Source organism: Chanodichthys erythropterus, chromosome 21, assembly GCF_024489055.1.
Source record: "Chanodichthys erythropterus isolate Z2021 chromosome 21, ASM2448905v1, whole genome shotgun sequence".
Taxonomy (NCBI): Eukaryota; Metazoa; Chordata; class Actinopteri; order Cypriniformes; family Xenocyprididae; genus Chanodichthys; species Chanodichthys erythropterus.
This window is the reverse complement of record NC_090241.1, coordinates 21,844,097-21,863,994: the sequence shown is the minus strand read 5'-3', so window position 1 is coordinate 21,863,994 and position 19,898 is coordinate 21,844,097.

Below are 19,898 nucleotides of genomic sequence, written 5' to 3'. Positions count from 1 at the left end.
AGAAGAAATGCCCAGTTCCCAGTTTACAAACTGTGTGAACAGATTTATCAGATCATCTCTAGCCAGCGGAAAAGGTGGGGTAAATAAATGCCTTTAAATGTTTGCTTGGGTGTTGCACTGAAATTATGTCTCTCATGCACACTTTTTCTCTTCTAAAAGACCTAGCGCTAAAGGAAAATATGAGACTTCTGTCAGCTGCTGGTTACTTAGGTGAGCTTTTTCTTCTTAATATAAACTCTTGTATGGACTCAATTGCTCAATTGTTTGACTACTCAAGAATCAGATCTAAATGTTTCAGGTCACTGATCTGTTTTGTCAATATTTATCCTAAAAGTCCTAAGCCTGAATTAATTTAAAGTCAACAATACATTCATTTAGATGGAGAAACAAATGTTAACATATTGTTGTTGCATTATATAACTTTTCAGTGCTGCTTTCTTCCTTGTTCACACATGGAGCACTTGAAAGTATGAATCAGTATGAATCAGTCAAAGATTCTCACTCAGACGCTTCTCTAGAAGTCTGGCCTGACAACAGACAACACCTCACGGGGGGAAATTTCACCCTTCGCTGCTCGGTAAATGGTGGTAATTCAACAGGCTGGATACTGAGGAGGCATCAAGGAGCTAAAAATATATCTGGATGTTTGCAGTTGAATGGCAAAGAATCTATAGACAGGCCTGAGGAATGTCATTTCATTGACATTGACAATAAGAACAGTGGATTTTACTGGTGTGAGAATACTGCTGAAAACAAGACAAGCAACACCGTCAACATCACCGTGGTCTGTAAGAACATCAGTGGCAATAATATAGATTCAAATCACTGATTTCAAGATAATAGTTTTTTTATTAATATGTGATTTATGAATAGCTGGGAGATACATTACAATCGTATATCATTACAATTGTATTGTGACATTTGATAAACTGTTTAATGTCAATATTACCTAAGTGAATACTGAGAAATACTGAAAGTATGCTTTCAGGAAATGTGATTTAAAATGCTCATTAAAATCATAAAAGGATAATTCAGTATATTGTAAAGCAATACACTTTGATGTATATATACGCATATATCTATACACATAATCTCTGTTCACAGATGCTGATACCCTTGAGCACAGTTCACCCAGTGAGTGAGTCAGTTACAAATCCTGGCTGTGTATATATACTGGTTTTCAGTTAGATGTGTGAGATCTTTATGTCTTTTAGTCACTGTGTTTACATACTGTGAATCAGTTCAGTCACTTTGTATCTTTAGAGAACTCCACAGCTGATTCAGAAGATGAAAAGCCATATACAGGTATGAGATCCAGAATATCTGTGATTGGATTTAAATTTCTATGCTATAGCCATCCTAATAAATTCTGTTATGCAGGATCTTTGGTCTGGCTGACAGGACTCTGTATCGTCTTGGTTCTTCTGGTGCTTCTTCCTGTGCTCTGGCTGCTTATTCCAGGTTTCAGGTAGGCTATACCAACACTCTTGTGGCAATTCGTAACTATTTTAGCAAGTTGGTGGTGAATTTGTATGAATTCCTACATTTTCGTACAAATAAAACCATACAAACTCAGTATACAAACCATACAAACTCAGATCACCGACTCGTAAAATAGTTGTTTACTTAAGAGATTGGGTCAAATAATGGTGATACACCCGTAAGGGAACAGTTGCAAATTGTGTCAATATTTATTCACCCTTATGCCATTGCAAACCTTGAGAATTAGTAGTTACTAATTCGTAAAGTACTAATTAGTACAGTAGTTTCTTTAAATTAGTTTATGATATTAATATTATCGACTACTTTTGTGTCACATTGCTCTCTGTATCAAATATCTGCAATGTTTACGCATGCTTTTCAGGGAGAAATTGTGTGTCTGTCCAAATGGGGCATTTAGAAGGGAAAGAGTCCAGCAGGAAATGCCTAAAACCAAGCAGGATGTGACTGAAATCCAGTGGGATCTTCCCTGGATGGAGATGGACAATTTGTTGGACAAGTAACAAAATCCTGGCAGCTGAACATTCCACATTCCAAATGTGGATGTTATCAGATACACACTATATTTTTGAAGACAGAAAACAGTGACTGTGCTTTATATAGTGAGTCATGGACAAAACTGATTTTAATAGCATATGGAAGTGTGGTTTCAGTTGAATAATATGCTTGTTATCATCAGCTTTAGATAAGGGGTCAGAGGTCTTTAAGGAATATTTACGTCAGCTGTTTTTAATTGCATAATGACAATTGATTAGTATTTTTGAGTGATTCATTAACATGTGAAATTAACATGTGAGAATTGCAGAAGGTCTTCTGCAAAGGATGCCAGGCAAGCTGGTAATGAACATGTTTTTGTAGAATTTGTAGAGTTATTTTATAATGCAGTATTGACATAAAAAATATTTATTTAAACCAATAAAAAGATAAATAAGGAATAACAGAGATGAATCATGAATCAAAAAATGCTAATGTTTTTAATGTTGACATTGAGACATTTATTTTATTGACGTTTAATGTCAGTCTTACCATCATAAAAAAGTGCATTTCGGTGTGCTAAAATACTTTTAGGTAATATAATTTAAAATGATAAACATTTTAAAAGGACATTTTAATGTATTGTAAGCAATTTCAATGTATTTCATGAACATGTAAGCATTTCCAAAAGTACATTGCCAATTTAAGAATTTTACTGTAAATACATTTTAAAAATCGTTAGCCTCATAGCATAATTGCCCAGATCATATTTCAAAGGCAGATATCACAATTTGGCCAAAAAATGACTTAGGCAAATACGCTATGAGGCTAATGAAATGTATATGTACAATAAAAATAGAAATTGAAAATATGCTAACAAAATAATGATTTATCTTGTGAACTATCATGTGATGTCAATGCATTTTAAAATGTTCCTCATTTCAAAACAAAGTTGTGTGTACTTCATTGCAAAATGTATTACTTGAAATTGTATTATAAATAAATCCATTTTAATATGTTCTTCAGTCTGTTTTCAGTTCAAAGATTATACATGGCCATTTTAGACAAACTGATCAAATTTATGCTTTTCAGATTTTTAAACTCCTTGAACTTATTAAAGAAATGCAAATTGTACAATTTACTTTTAAATTATATTTGGCTAAACCTCTTAACAACAATAAAAATGGAGTGATTCATACTGCTCCAAAAAATAAAGTAGTCCGTACAACTCATTTACTATATTTGAAGTCTTTTAAAGCTTTTAAGTTGCAACAAAATGCATCTCTTCTCAATGGATCACAAATGTGGCTTGGTATTAATGATGTCAAACCTGGCACAAGAGCATTGTGAGGCACCATGTCTGCATGCACGAAACCTAATGTGACAGTACAGTATGTAGTAAGATTAGCATCGAAACTGAGATTCTCCCAGCATGGGTAGCTATTTAGAATAATTCATTCCTACTCCCCCACCTCTAACCTTCTGTCCTCTCACTCAGACATGCCCCCTGCCTGTCTGGAGATCTGGCTTAACAGCAGACAGCACTTCAGGGGTGAGCACTTTTCCCTTCACTGCTCAGTAAATGATGCTAACTCAACAGGCTAGATGCTGCGGAGGCTCCATCCAGATCAATTAACAATGAACTTTAGTATATTTATAAATGATAATTAACCAAGATAATAAATGTTGTGAAAAATGGTCAATGGTAGTTCAGAATACCTAATGTGCTAACTAATGTTGACTAATTTATCCTATATATTGATATTTCAGAACTTCTACACGCAAATGCTGAGCATTTCTCTGTACAGAGTAGACGATGTAAAATAATGCACACAAAACAGAAAAATACCTTGCAATCCAAGATGACAATAGGTTAAATGTCCAGATAGAATGGCATCCCTGTAAAGTGTGCTCAAAAGACAATTCTGTATTTTTATTATTTATTTATTTTATTTTTTTACAAAATGGCAGTAGTGTGTCCCTGTATAGGACCTTTTGTTTCAGTACAGTGGGATTTCAGGCATGTTTTACACATTGTCACCATCATAGACACTGTTCTCCAGAGCAGCTCCAGGCAAAGGGGAAGTGAAGTGAAAATGTCATCTCAAGTAATGTTCCTGGAGCTGTCACCTCAAGGATCGCATGTCCTGGTTTTTGTCTGGCCCATCACAAACAGACTTTTAGTGTACATGCTCCAGGCCTTGAAGGAACTGACATAGAAGTACATTTCTATGCTATACTTGGTTGGTTTACTATGTACAGGTGGAAACTGGATTTGAAGAAAGTATGTAAGTAAATAAATAAATAAAAATCAGAGCGAATAAAATCACCAAACGTAAATAAATGCATACATAGGATATATACAAACATACATACATAAACTGGAGCCAATATTATCACCAAAAGTTTCAATTAATAAATAATTGTGACTGTGTTTGCTTATTAAGCTGGGATATGATGATATAATAAAGTATTTTAACTAACAGGCAAAATTTCAGTTTTAACATTTCTGTTACCAGGAGTCAAATATTTCCCAAAGTAACACAAGAGGGCAGCATGTCTTCACATTATCCTAATGTATTTCTTGAACACCAATTCACCCATTATATTAAAGTCAAATCAAATCAAATGAATAAATAAAATAACCCACTATTTTTAAAAAAGAAAAACTAAATAATGCTAACCCTGATGATGTTATTTGGAGAAAATATGTTTGTTTTGGTTTTAACAAAATCAAATAAAGGATAGTGAAAATTCTTTGTTAGAGTCTGCATTATATGCATTCATTATATTGTAGTTTATATAGTAGCTTAATGAGTTCTGCATTTTTTTTTAAATAATTTAAATTTTTCTTTAGCTATAAGGTAGGCCTACAGCAATATTTAGCGTTTGACGCAAAAAATAAAAATCAAACATTCATTGCATGCATTGGTTTTGCATATGTTTGAAATACAGTGTCTTTTTTTTGTGGTTGTGGGGTGGAATTCATCAGGACCTCTAATATCTCTTTGATCTTCCTCTCTCTCCCTTCCTCGCGCTCTCTTGCACTTGCATTTTAGCATGCTGCTGGCTGACAGACGATCAGCTGCTGGTGAGGGAGGGGGTCTGACCGCTACAGTGCCCTGCCTGGCTTCTCTTGCTAGTGACTGGCAGTTTTGAGAGGGGCACCTTGGAGACGCAGGTCGAAGGGCAAAATGCTGCCACACTGACACTGTGGCTAAAAGCAGAATAGGTGTTTACTGCATTTGCTCTCTTAACTTTGCTGTCTCATAGGACCAGCAAGCCTTAAAGGCGCTAAAGAGGATCTTTTCGTCGACTGAGAAACCAAAGACTGTAACTGAGTTTTTGAAATGAGTGCATGCGTAAGAACAACCCCCCTCCTTCACAGCTAATTTCGAGGGAACACCTCCCAAAACTCGTGTACGAGTGTTTGTTTACCACCGGCATTCGCTGCGTCTTGTCAGTGGATTCATTATGTCTGACTCACCGCAGGTAACTCATAATCTGCAGTTGTTACTCCTGTCTCCTGACAAAAACATTGCATACGGCGCTGGTGGAGTGTGGAAAGTTACTGGAGCGCGCAGCCGTGCACGTCTCGCACAAGTAACCTCATGGCAGTGATTGACAAGCCAGAGGGCCAATCGTTTACGCGTTGATCGCGTAAACAATTGGCTGATGTTTTTAAGGCCCTACCTCATGCACAGATGATGTATATTAATATTATTCCTTTCAGTGCACCTAATAAATAGTCTTGTATCAGTTAGTAAAGACAGTTTCAAGTAATTTTGCAAAAATGTATAAAACAAAACATCCTCTGTAGCACCTTTAAAGGTACAATATGTACAATTTTTGCAGTAAAATATCCAAAAACCACTAGGCTAGTGTTATATATTTTGTCCAGCTGATTACTAACAATATCTCTAATGTTTTCAACTACTTGTAAATCATGAGAAAATTCCCATTCTAAACAGTGACACGGGGCAGTGCAGTCGCCTGTCAATGACGTCAGTTACCTTTGTTACCGCCTTTACTGACGTAGAAACCACATGACAACAGTGCCGTGGACAAATGCGGAAGTAGTGTCTAGCGTCCAGCAAACCACTAGCTCGCTTCAAGCAGTTCCTTATTTACTTCTTGCACGTTTTATGGTGGATTGTGTTACTTATTTATGGAACATAATTACTGTTTACCATCTGCCGCTGGTTGTGTCAAGGACAGCTCCCGTAAACTCATGACCGGAAAAGCGGAAGCGGCGCCGGCGACTGTGTCATAATAAAAGTCCCGCTGCTCGTGAGGCGTGTGTTGATCAATCGCTCCAGCTCCTCGTTCAGCTCCCGCAACACTCGGTCCTGCTCTGCTTCATACTACAGTAACGTTAATAATCGCATCCACGAACATGAGTTCCTCCAGACTCCAATCCCTATTCTTTTGCACCGTCCATTGAGATGGAGACCACATGTCCCAAGTTTCCGCTCTAAAACTTGGCGTCATCAAACTACGCCTTTGTTTTGAATAGGCTTCTAGCGACCTCTAGCGGAAAAAAATATCACAAATTGTACCTTTAACAAATGTATTTGCATATGTCATGACTTTTTTTTTTTTTTTTTACTTATGGTAGGCCTATACAGTATGTGCATATTCAGTATGGCTGATTATATTGTGCCATGTTCACAACAGAGTTATTATAGTTAACTAAAACTAAAACAATAAAAAAATGTTAGTTGAAATAAAATAAATGTTAACAGAAATAAAAAACTGTAAAACTTTACAATATAGATAGCCCCGCCCCGTTTCAGAGTTGCGCTCGTTGTGTTGTGTTCTGTCTTCCGGTTTGTATTTAGTTTATTTCCAAAGCAGCATGAAGGTAAAATCTTACGGAATGAATATGAATGAATCACTCATTCTAAAATCTCCCCGGTCTACTGACATTTGTTATGAAATCCGCTTAAAACATTGCAATGCTCATGATAACTTTCATTAACTTCACAATAAGTTAATCCACTTCACCAGCTAATTGCTCTTCGACAGCTATGCCATAGAAATATACAGAGCTACCGCAAAATTCTACAGATGGATGCATGCTTGTTTCTGGCGCATAAGGTCTTTAAGGTTCAGTTTGTTAACATTATTTAACTACATTAGTGCAGTTAAAAATACTTATAAAGCATTTATTAGTTTATGTTAATTTCAATGTGTCCTTTATTTGATTTTGTTCACTGTAAACCGTAATGATCAAAATAATTAATTGGTTTTAGTAGGACACACTTAAATTAAACAGACTAGTTTAGTCAAATTAACTTTTATGAGTATTTAGCACTTTCTTTTTCTTTTGAGTTCACAGAACTGATATATGTTAAGTAAACTGAGCTTTTCCATTGCTTTAAGTTTTATGAACTCATTTCTTTTAATTTAGACAAACTTAAGTTTAACTGAAACTAGGCTGTTAAATGCTAAAATTAAGTGTTAAATGTGTTTTGTTTTTTTTGTTTTTTTTTGTGCAAGATTCATCTTAAGTGTGATATTTAGAAGTTATTAATGTTTTGTTATAGTAATTTAGAAGATGTTCTGTTAATATGGGTTTTTGGAGAATGACAAGTGATGCATACCGCTTTCAGCAAGTGCTATACCATGCTATTGCTAACATGTTAGCATATTAGCAAGTTAGCATTTTCTGTATTATCTAGTTAAAGCTAGCCAAGTTGCACTAATAAAAATCTTGAGATTACATAATAATTTTAAGTTAAATGTTAAATTAGTTTACTCAAATATTTCAATTTAAGAACAATTAAAATGCTAGTTCTGCTTACTTAAACTTTACATTTATTCATTTTGATGTAACCAGTTACCTCAATTTGTTTGAGTTTTGCCAACTTATTCGGGTTTACAGTGTAGTTATAACGAATGATCTATACCACAACACTGAATTTTCAAATGTCTTTGGGCAAGGAGTCATTTGTTCATGTGCAAATGCAATTACACAAATACACCAACCTCAGAGGAAATCTCAACTAGACCGAAATGTGGAGTCACTTTCACATAATTCCTCCCCTGAGGATCTTTATAGTTTCTACATTTCAACCATGATTGCCAGTCAAGACACTTGATCAGAGATTTTTCTGTTTTTCCTGCTGTTTTTTGAAAGCAGGATTACATGTGTTGGAGTGCTCAATTCGATAAATCTATATCATATTCAATAGTTTGTCTTTTTCTTTAGAATAACATGCACTAGTGAATAATGCACCAATAAGACCAGGAAAATGTCTTAGGATAGCAAATGGAATCAATTTTTAATTCATGTTGACTTTATAGAGATTTAAGTTATTATGATAATAGCTTAATAGTTTATAGCAAACAAAACAGAAGCTTATATAAGTAAATTCAACTACATTAGTGCATTGATATTTAAAAAACTAGACTTTTCCTTATAAAGTCTCTGGGAACATCAAATGTGTTGCTTTCATGCTTACTGGGACTGAGGTTGGTAACAGCTATATCATGATGAGTGCTCCATTTTAGAGCCTTCTATTCACATTCCCGACAGGTGAGAGACAGGCGAGACTTTTCTGAAGTTGCCATGGTGATCTATGCATGAGCAATTGAGTGACTGAGGGTGAGGTATACTGTATGAACATACTGATGTCAGTACAGTATAGGCAATCATTTCATGATGCTTTGGTCTCCCCTCATCCAGTTATGTTTCAAACAGTGCCACCAACAGTGAGCACTCTACCATGCTCCAGAACCGTACATATGGCCTCTGAGCAGGAGTCCTCTACGCCTGTGACAAGCTGTGCAAAACCCCAGTACTTGGACTGACTCAAAATAGTACAAATTGTTTTATTCCAATGGTTGGCTTCAAAATTGTAAATTTAAGCTTCTATTATTGTTGGACTCATACCATACAGAACATTTTATGTCATTATCTATTTAAGCAACATAACATAAGCATTTGTAAGCACTGCTTTTATACAACTGCTCATTAAACAAGAAGGTACTATTATTGAGTAAGTTAAATTTTAGATGCAATATTGCCTGTAACTTTGTCTATTTTTTCTCCGACAACAAAAATCTTTCCTGACAAAAATGAACAATGGTTGTACAAAATTAACTCTCAAGACCGGCGGTCTCAGCGCATTCCAGCCTGGTGGTCCTGGAGCGTCCAATAACACAGTATGGGAAGCAAAGACAATTGCAAAGGTTTTGGACGCATGTCGGTTAAAGCAGCAATGAAAGCTTTTCTGGTGGTCTCAGCGCTTCCTAGTCCAGTGGTCCCAAATCCTGTGTTCTCAGCACTTCCAAGTCCTCCATCCCTTTCCTGGTCCACCTCAGCTCCACCCTCCTGGACTCATGTTTCTGTTTGTGGAGCATCTATAAAATTCCTGTCTCATTTCCCCTGTTTTGTGCTTTTTTATATGTATTTTCTGTGCATATTGTTCCTGGTGTTCACTTCCACTTCCCTAGTTTGTTTTCTTAGCTGCCTTGTTTGTTTCCATAGTTACTCTTGTTAGTTTCTATAGCAGTTCATTACCCACACCTGTCCCTTGTTATCCCCTGGTTATCCTGTGTATTTAGTCTGGTGTTGTCCTTTATGGATGTTTATGTGTGTGTTGTGTTCAGGGCTGTTTGCTTGCCTTGGGATTTACTGTTTTGCCTCCTGTCTGGATCTAATCTGTTTTTGCCTGTGTGTCCATGTGCCTGGAAATTACTTTTGTTATGTTTGTTAACAAATGTCTTTTGTTGCATTTGGATCTGACTCTCCCTTGTTTCTGAAACATCCCACATTACATCTGATCACAATGTTTCAAACAAAATTTGTGTTTTTTTCCTTTTTAAATTGCAAAATTCCCCTATATCCTCAATGCCACTTTATCTATGGACTCTATATGGTCTACTTTATATTACCTCTAAAGACATTGGAGCATGTGCATGAACAGCTAATCTCTGACACCTTCATCTGCATTTGTATAATTCTATCCTTTGTGCATTTCCCTACCCACAAATTAGTGCTTAAAGGTGCAATATGTAAGATTTTTGCAGTAAAATATCAAAAAACCACTAGGTCAGTGTTATATATTTTGTTCACTTGAGTACTTACAATATCCCAAATGTTTCCAACTATTTGTAAATCGTGAGAAAATTGCAATTTTAACCAAGGCTCCGGGATGTGCGAAGAGTCGCCTGTCAATTGAGTCATACCCATGTTAACCCTCGGTTTCCAGTTTTGTTTTGTAGAAACCATGGAAACACCAAAGACACTTTAATATATTACACATTTTAATAGACAAGGGAACAAGTGTTTTGATATATTTATAGACAGAAAACTAATTGTTGTTATATAGCTCAACACGTTTAGTCTTATTGTTTAAATCTAATTTTCTTGATTTTTTGTGAGTACCATGCTTTACCATGCCTCAGAGAAAAACACTATTTTGTCAAGCAGCTAACATAGCATAATCAGATGCAGCTTTATTTTTAGTAACAGTAATACAGAATTTTCTCCATCATACAATACGTTTTAAAAAGAATTGCATGCCATTTATCAACACAAGCCATCCAGCATTTAATATGATATTCTAAAATCGATCTTACTGCAGTGTGTCTCAAACAAGTGTCTCACAACAGCCACCGAGCGAACGCACAGAGTAACTTTATAACATAATTTTCAACACGCAAATGTATCTAATATGATAAACAGAGGTGCATTACCTCATACTCATGACCGGAAAAGCGGAAGCGGCGCCGGCGAATGCGGCATAATAAAAGTTCCACTGCTCGTGAGGTGTGTGTTGCGCAATCGCTCCAGCAGCCTCGTTCAGCTCCAACAACACTCGGTCCTGCTCTGCTTCATACTACAATAACGTTAATAATCGCATCCATGAACATGATTTCTTCCCGAGTCCTATTCCTATTCTTTTGCACCGTCCGTTGAGGTGAAGACCACATGTCCCAAGATTCCGCGCTCAAACTTGGCATCATCAAGCTACGTTTTGAACAGGCCTCTAGCGACCTCTAGCGGACAGAAATCCTACATACTGCACCTTTAATCCTCTTTACTTGTTACCTGGTAAATAACATTGATATCCATTATTCTAGAAACTTACCATGAAGTTTAGGCAGCAAGTGAGAGGCGTTAATTGTAGCATGCAAACAAACAAACAATTACTCTAAACAGCATTGGGCCCCTGGTATAAAAGGGCTGTAAGTGTTGTCCTTCATGTCTTTGTCTTACCATAAATGGAGCTATTCATTTCTAGCCTTTTTGGGCACTCATGTAGTGTGTAGACTGGTGGAATGTATGCAAACTGATGTTGACCCATAACCAGCCGGCACGCATCGGATGCTGCCTCATTAGACTGTGTTTGTGTGTGTGTTTATTAGATGGGATTCCACAGACTACTCTCCCACCTCTTTCATTCACCCTCCCCTTATTTCTGCCCATCCAGTAGAATCTTTCTAATCATCTTGTTTCTTCTCCTTCCCATACTCTTTTCAGTGGAGTTAATGTGCTGTGTATATGAGAGACCACTTCTCCCCTGATTATACGTGGTCAATGACATTACTGCATTATGAGTGGTTTCAAGGACATTGAAAGAGGAACAAAGAGATAAAGAGGGAAGAGGCACTATCATGGGATGAATAAAATATGCTTTCTAGAAAAGAGAGAAAATTAATTGTTAGACTGAAACTGAGGATTTAATTATCTATTGGGAGTCACTGGTACATTCCTTATTAAACATAACTAAACATATTCTGATGATGTGAGTTTGGTGTCTCCTTTCTGTGGTAATTGAGGTAATTACTGAACTTCCTCCATTAGTAACTAAAATAAGTATTAGGGTACAATGAGGCTAAAGGCACACCAGGGTAAAAGGCGCATTTGGTTTTATTCTCCAATAAAAACCACTAGATAGCACATAAAATTGCCACAGCACTTTCCAAAACATACACTTTTCAAGATGCACAAGATGCCAATCGATGCACATGGAAATTTGGCTGGTCCTTGACGCAATCGTGAACAGTAGTGCAAAGTTGATTCAGCGCTAATCTTATTGAATATTTGATGTTGTTAAAAATGTTGTAGATATAAGTAGCAAATGAGAATCACTAAAATTATTAAATATATTTTGAGACAAAGGTCTTATTAATGATTTTTAAATAATTTGTAAAAGTATGGTATTTGGGGTAAAAAGCACTCCTGCTGTCGGAGTTAAATAGCTGGTTGATTTTTCCATTTGTTGACATGACATATGGTTAGATTCAGATGGAAAATATCATATATTAAAAGGGATCTATTATGCAAAATTCACTTTTGTAAGGTGTTTGAACACCAATGTGTGTCAGTAGTGTGTGAGAACAACAGTTACAACAGTTCCCACATGAGCACAGCGATTAATAGATTATCATGACAGAACATGCTAATCGTTGCTAAATGAAGATAGTTAATTCCACAGCAACTACATAAATTCATCAAGTAACAATTCAGAAATGTCCTGTTGCATTCTACATGTTGTCACTTCTTTTTTAGTCTCTCCATCATTGTCCAACTCTGGTCAGAACATAAGGCTGAACTGCTACTGACACTTTCTGACATTTTCAGTACGTGAGATTGTCCTGTTTTATTCTTGCCAGTGTGGTGAAGAGTCATGTCCTCCTCGAAATCGGGTCTCCATTAGGACCCCAAGTGATGCCATTGGCTCAAATGTTATGATAAATTATGTTTGAACTACGTTATAATGACCATTAATGTCTGCTTATTAGGGATGCGCGATTAATCGAAATCGAACTGAAATTGCGATTCGGCTTAGTGTGATTATGGCATGGCAAAGGCTGTAATTATTTTCGCATATATATATATATATATACACACACTGAACAAAATTATAAACGCAACACTTTTGTTTTTGCTCCCATTTTTCATGAGCTGAACTCAAAGATCTAAGACTTTTTCTATGTGCACAAAAGGCCTATTTCTCTCAAATATTGTTCACAAATCTGTCTAAATCTGTGTTAGTGAGCACTTCTCCTTTGCCGAGATAATCCATCCACCTCACAGGTGTGGCATATCAAGATGCTGATTAGACAGCTTGACTATTGCACATGTGTGCCTTAGGCTGGCCACAATAAAAGGCCACTCTAAAATGTGCAGTTTTATTACATAGCACAATGCCATAGATGTCGTAAGTTTTGAGGGAGCATGCAATTGGAATGCTGACTGGAGGAATGTCCACCAGATCCAACTGGCCTCACAAACGCAGACCACGTGTAACCATACCAGCCCAGGACCTCCACATCCAGAATCTTCACCTCCAAGATCGTCTGAGACCAGCTGCTGCAACAATCGGTTTGCATAACCAAAGAATTTCTGCACAAACTGTCAGAAACCATCTCAGGGAAGCTCATCTACATGCTCGTCGTCCTCATCGGGGTCTTGACCTGACTGCAGTTCGTCGTCGTAACCAAATTTAGTGTGGGGTAACCTTTTATCCCACTTTTATCCTATGTGGCGTAAAAGGCCCACCTTGGCACCTCATACATTTATAAGATTTTTAAAGAAACAAACCACTTTTATGATTTATTTTCACACAAAATCTGTTGCTTCATTAGTTTAAAAAATATATTATGCAATCATACACTGTGGGAGTAGTGAAAAGCACATTTTTCTTATGGCGTTCCTTTAGCCCCGCTGTACACTAAACATCAGACCCTCAATTAGCAAAGGTCTCTGAGGACTGGTGAAATCCCAAAATACAACAAAACCCATTAACATGAAAAGAGGTTTGTGTTTTTACTAGATTACCTTATATGCACTACCTAATAGACCATTTCTGTTGACATAAGATACAATGTGGGCAATAAAAGCAATATGAGAAATTTGAAAAAAGTTAAACTTTATGCAAATGCATACCTTAATAAGGCAAATGAAATCAATGGAGCTCTGGCACTGTGATCTGATGTTGTAGTTAAATGCAGACAAAATGGAGACGATAATGTTACTAAGTGATTTCACTGTATACAGTATAATACTGTATGTCTGTCCACATACAGCAATAAAATACAAAAATAAATGGAAATTCATATTAGTAATGGTCAGAAATAATATGACGCATTATGATCTGCTGCTATTTTTTTCTCACATCTAAATGCATCTAATTCTAATTTGTGAAAAAGCTATGGCCAGTTATACAGTCCATCAATTATGTTACTACTAGCGACCAACGGTACAGTGACCTAATGACCTCTGGTTGTCAGTGCGAGCTGTCAAAGGAGTAGCAAAAACATACACAAATAGTGAGATTGATTTGAGCTTTCTGTAGAACAATTAAGATAACATGTCCAATGTAAACCCACATAGATTTTTCAATGGTAACCATAAGCCTCCTCTCACACCAGCTAAAATATTTAGACAGTGTTTTATAAACACCATAGCTGAACTGAGCAGTGACAGCTCAGTAATAGCGACCAGATTTCATGGATACTGTGCCGTTTCATAAGAATCTTTTTTTTCCTGCCATGTGAATAGGCTCACGGTGTCAGAACACATCACTTCAAACAAAATAAAACAAAAAACAATTAAAAAACCATCTATACTGCCTCTCCAATGTGGTGTTATGGCAGGAAAACAAAACAAAACAAAAATATAGCTGCAAGCAGTGATGACGGGCCCAAGCCCCGGCGCCACCTTCACCCCGGTAGCTGAAGGGAAACTGTGCATAAGGCAATAGGCATTTCATCTGGGTAAATGTAAAAAAGACTATAAGTCGTTTGAATATGCCACATTTTCTGCAGCAAGCTGGTGCCACTTTGACCCCAAGCCACAACAGCCACATTCATGAGATCACTTAAATGTAGATGAATATCATGTCATAGGATGTCATAGGTCACTTTCAAATAAGTGCAATGTTAGAAGTCTAGTCCAGAAGTCTAGTATTTATCTCAAGGTTTTTTTTTATATTTTTATTAACCCAATTATTAACCTACCTAGTTAACCTATCTTTGATCTTTATCAGTGCCCTACAAATTAACTGGTTCTATGCCTTTATTTTGCTATTCAAACATGTATAGAAAAATTCAAGGCCTAAGGGATTTCTTATACTGTAATGCAGGCAAAAGCACACAGCAATTAAAGGTGCCCTAGAACGTTCTTTCACAAGATGTAATATAAGTCTAAGATGTCCCCTGAATGTGTCTGTGAAGTTTCAGCTCAAAATACCCCATAGATTTTTTTTTTTATTAATTTTTTTAACTGCCTATTTTGGGGCATCATTAACTATGCAATTGTTCAGGCTGTGCCCCCTTTAAATCTAGCGCTCCCTGCCCCCCCAAGCTCTCGACTATAAAACAGTGCATAAACAAAGTTCACACAGCTAATATAACCCTCAAATGGATCTTTACAAAATGTTCGTCATGCATGCTGCATGCATGGATCGGATCATGTGAGTATAGTATTTATTTGGATGTTTACATTTGATTCTGAATGAGTTTGATAGTGCTCCGTGGCTAATGGGCTTATGCTACACTGTTGGAGAGATTTATACAGACTGCAAGTGTTTAAAAATGAAAATAGCGACGGCTCTCTTGTCTCCGTGAATACAGTAAGAAACGATGGTAACATTTAACAGTACATTAGCAACATGCTAACAAAACAACGAGAGCTTGATTAGCTTGTTCAGGTGTGTTTCATTAAGGTTGGAGCTAAACTCAGCAGGACAGCGCCTCTCTAGGACTAGCTTCTTCCCAGGTTGGTGATATCACTAACCCTAAAATTTACATAAACCCTGCCCCCAAGAACACGCAACAAAGCAGGTGATGCCATGTTACTGCCTTAGAGTATGGGTGTGTCTCAATCAGTTCCCTAGCTCCCGAGCTTGTGAATCAGTATATCGTGTACACGAATTCGGGCACTGGTAAGGACAGTAAAAGATGCTGGTTCACAACACATTGGGACACTTATGACTCTATTTCCGGCGACGTGACAATGTCCTCATTGTACAACATCACTACTGGTATTTATGAACAACAACAGAGCTGATATTTTCTGACATTACTTGTAATGTTATTTAAAGTACATTATGGTAAATTATTTGCTTGTTACATATACGTGCAACATTTCAGCCATGAATAAATTATAAATGTTAGCTAGATTATGTTCATTACCTGTCGAGCGATGTATGTTTATGCTGAAATATAATAAAATAACGGTTTGTATTTTTAAAAACATCTATCGCGTATCGTTATGTGTAGTGAGTTGGCTCAAGTGATTCAAGTTTCGTGCTTCAGAACTTCCGTTAAGGGAGCATAGTGAGCATCGATGCTCCCTGGTTTTCACGGTGCATTGTGGGACTTTTCAGGGAGTGAACGTTTCAGTGCCCTGAAAGGATTCTGCGATTGAGACAGCCCTTAAAATGGCCGACTCCCTGGTCAGTACCCTGACTACTGAACTAGGGAGCTGATTGAGACACAGGGTATGTAACACAAATACAATAGCATGTTGTAAAAGCAAGGTAACAAAATGACAAGTTATAACCTCATTTATACCTGTTCTTTTTTCATGCAACATATATTCTCTGGCTCTATAAGCATCTTGTTCCCACAGGAGTGAAATAGATTATCATGACAGAATATGCTAATCAGTGACCTTAAGTTAACTCCACATCAGCTACATAAATTCATCAACTAACCGTTCTGAAGGGTCCTGTTGCATTCTACATGTTGTCACTTCATCTTGAGTCTCTCCATCATTGTCCAACTCCATTTGAACATAAAAGGCTGAACAGTTTCTGACATTTTAAGTGAAGTAACATTAATCAGAGCTGCTAATGCTAACACGAGCTCCTGAAACTCCACCCCCTTTTGAGAGCAGTCGCTCATTTGCATTAAAGGGACACCCTCAAAAAGTGACTAATATAACATGCTATAAAAAATGATCTGTAGGGTATTTTGAGCTAAAACTTCACATACACACTCTGGGGACATCAAAGACTTATTTTAAATATTTAAGGGGTGGCATTATACCACCCCTTTAAGTCAGAAGGTTCAACAACTACAACAACAAAAAAACCTATACTGTGAGAGAAATTAGTCTTTGATAATGTCTAAATAATCAAATATGATGTCTACACCCAAATGCAATACCTCATAAAAGTTTTTACCTGAAAACCGTGTTCTCACCAAGTTTTCTCAACTTTAAAAATTACATATCCTGCCATTTAGTGGTTATAATCTGTATGACATTTGAGTTTATTTATTTATTTACTTAAACCAGATTAGGCACTGTTTAATTTACAAATGCTGCTTTAATGAAAAAATTGAATAAAATGTGTTTGTTTTAATATTTGTATTATTTGATAAAAAAAATTAATGGTGTATAATTAATTATTTACAAAATGTTTTTTTGTCATCACTTTAATCCCTTGCCATGGCAACACTGTTTAAGATATCCAATATCTATTCACAATTTAGCATCTTCAAGATATTGGCGTCATGTTGAGAAAGTTTGTTGTGAATTGTATGATGGCCTTAGAAACAGTAGTTAAAAATTTAAAGCTTGGTTAAAAAAAATCCACATTCAAACAAAAATAGCTGACTTCCTGTTGGTCGGAGCTAATGTTGTCTGTAAATTAGAAAGTTGTCTGTCTCGATAAGAACAATATATGTACCAAGTTTGGTGACTCTAGGTAAAACTAACACCCAACTTTAGACAAAAAGATGGCGCTATAGAGCCCATCCTCCATTCCCAATTTTAAGGCTTTGCCCATGTCTTCTAGCTGACAACTCTGATGTGTGTTGTATGCTAAGTATGCTAAAAGTCTCAAAAACACCCAAAAAGAATATTAAAGTTTGACATGTTGCCATGACAACAGTATTTAAGATATCAAGAATCCTTACACAGGTATACATCTGCAGTGTCTTGACATTATTCTTGAAGATTGAAGCAAATTGGGTAAAAATAAGAGGCTGATTTCAAAGCATTTTGAAAGTGACGCACTTTCTGCGCTATGACTTTGACTCACAATCCACTTGTTAAGTCGTGACGTAAGGAACGCCGTTTCCGGGTCCAAGCCTCGACTTGTTTCACTTGAGAATGCCATCGAAGGCCATTAATGAGCGCTATTTATTCATTTTAAACATCAATCATTTTAAAAACTTCAACATTTTAAATACTTACAGTCTACACAACAGTCTCCGTGCTCACAGCTTCACAGATATTAATATTTTAACGATTTATAAAAGATGAATCATTGTCTGGCCATCTGGAATTTTGGTATGGAGATAAAGGTTATAATTATAATTTTTTTTTTGTAGTATTACACCACATCGTGTGTGTATATTAGCACCATTTATTGTTTTCTTGTGGTATGAGATAGAGCGTTAGGGACCCGGAAGAGCTGCCGTGTGACGTCAGACTTAACAACCGAATAGTCACATTCATGTGATCGGCCTCCTACAACAAACACACAGCTGTTTCATCAAAATCAGTCAATGTATGCACACATTATAACAGACTTCCTGTTTCTCTTTTTTTTTTTGCCTTAAATTTGTTGCCTCGCCACGACCAAATAGTTCAAGATATCAAAAATCTGCTTGCAATTTAGCATCTTTAATGTCTTGACTTCATGCTGACTGAGTTTGGTTGCGATTGGATGAAGTAGAGGAGAAGTATTTCAAATTCCAGAGCATGTGATTTTCAAACACCCATAATAGCCAACTTCCTGTTGGGCTGGCATATGACTTAGAGTGTAAAAGTTGTTCAGCCTGATGATATCTATAACTGTATGAATTTGTTACAGTAGGTGAAAATAGGTGTGCTACAGAGCCCCTCAAATACAACCATATAAAATGATGTGCCACAGAACCCCCCCCATGATAACTTGTGCCCAGCCCTGATGGCTGACGGTTCCAAAGTGTGTGCAAAGTTTCAAAAGTTTTTGAGCATGTTAAGGACCTAAAAGTGCCCAAAAGTAAAAAAAAAAATAATAATAAAAAAAAAATGATGGGGCCCTTCGCCTCTTTAGGGCTTTGGCCCTAAATATTCTGTCTAATGCAGGGTTGCAGGGAAATAAAACAAAACACTATAATAAAATTAAATAATAAAACAAAAGAAAATAAATGCAGTAATTTAATGTTTACTTAACCTTTTACTTATTTTTTTTTACAGAATACTGTTTGGTGCAGTCAGCATTTTCATTGTAGTCACATGTTTTTGCTCTGTTATTATTATACCTATATACTATAAGACAAGACCTACATTTGTTGAGCAGGGCTGGAGAAGGGAGAGGACGTGTAAGTGCAACATTCTCATTGGTAATATGGGAAGATGAATGGTGCCTTCCTTGCTGCCCTGCATCTATTAAGCTGCCTCTGACTCTGCTGAGCTTTAGACAGGCTGAAGTGAATTATGAGGCATGACCAACACAATTCACAATGAGCCTGAGCAGTAACTTCACATCACTGTCACAGCGTGTGTGTGTCTGTTGAGCATTCCTTTCTACCCTTTAATTTTCTTTCCCTTTTCATCACTTTATATTATTTCCATCCCATTCTCTTCACACCTCTAGTGTTACCTGCGATACTCCATTTCTTCTTTCAATTTTGCGGTAAGCTTAAGTGTGAGCTGCATTTTAAAGATTTAAGCTGTCCTGACATAAGGACTCAGAATACATTTTCTCCTGCCATTTTCTAAACAAGTTTTCTAAACAAGTCTTATGTCAAGTATAGCTTATCTGTTTGTATGAAATATATATGACTATATTCATGTTAACATGGTCCTCTGAGGCTTGTAGGCTAGAGTCCACCCCAGCATTAAACACAATGTAAGATGGTCCAGTAAGTGTGCATGGCTATGTCATAAATGTTTACAGCCCCACAAAACCAAAATACTACAGAATGATTCATTTTCCCTGTTCCCGTTTTGCCTGCATTCCTGG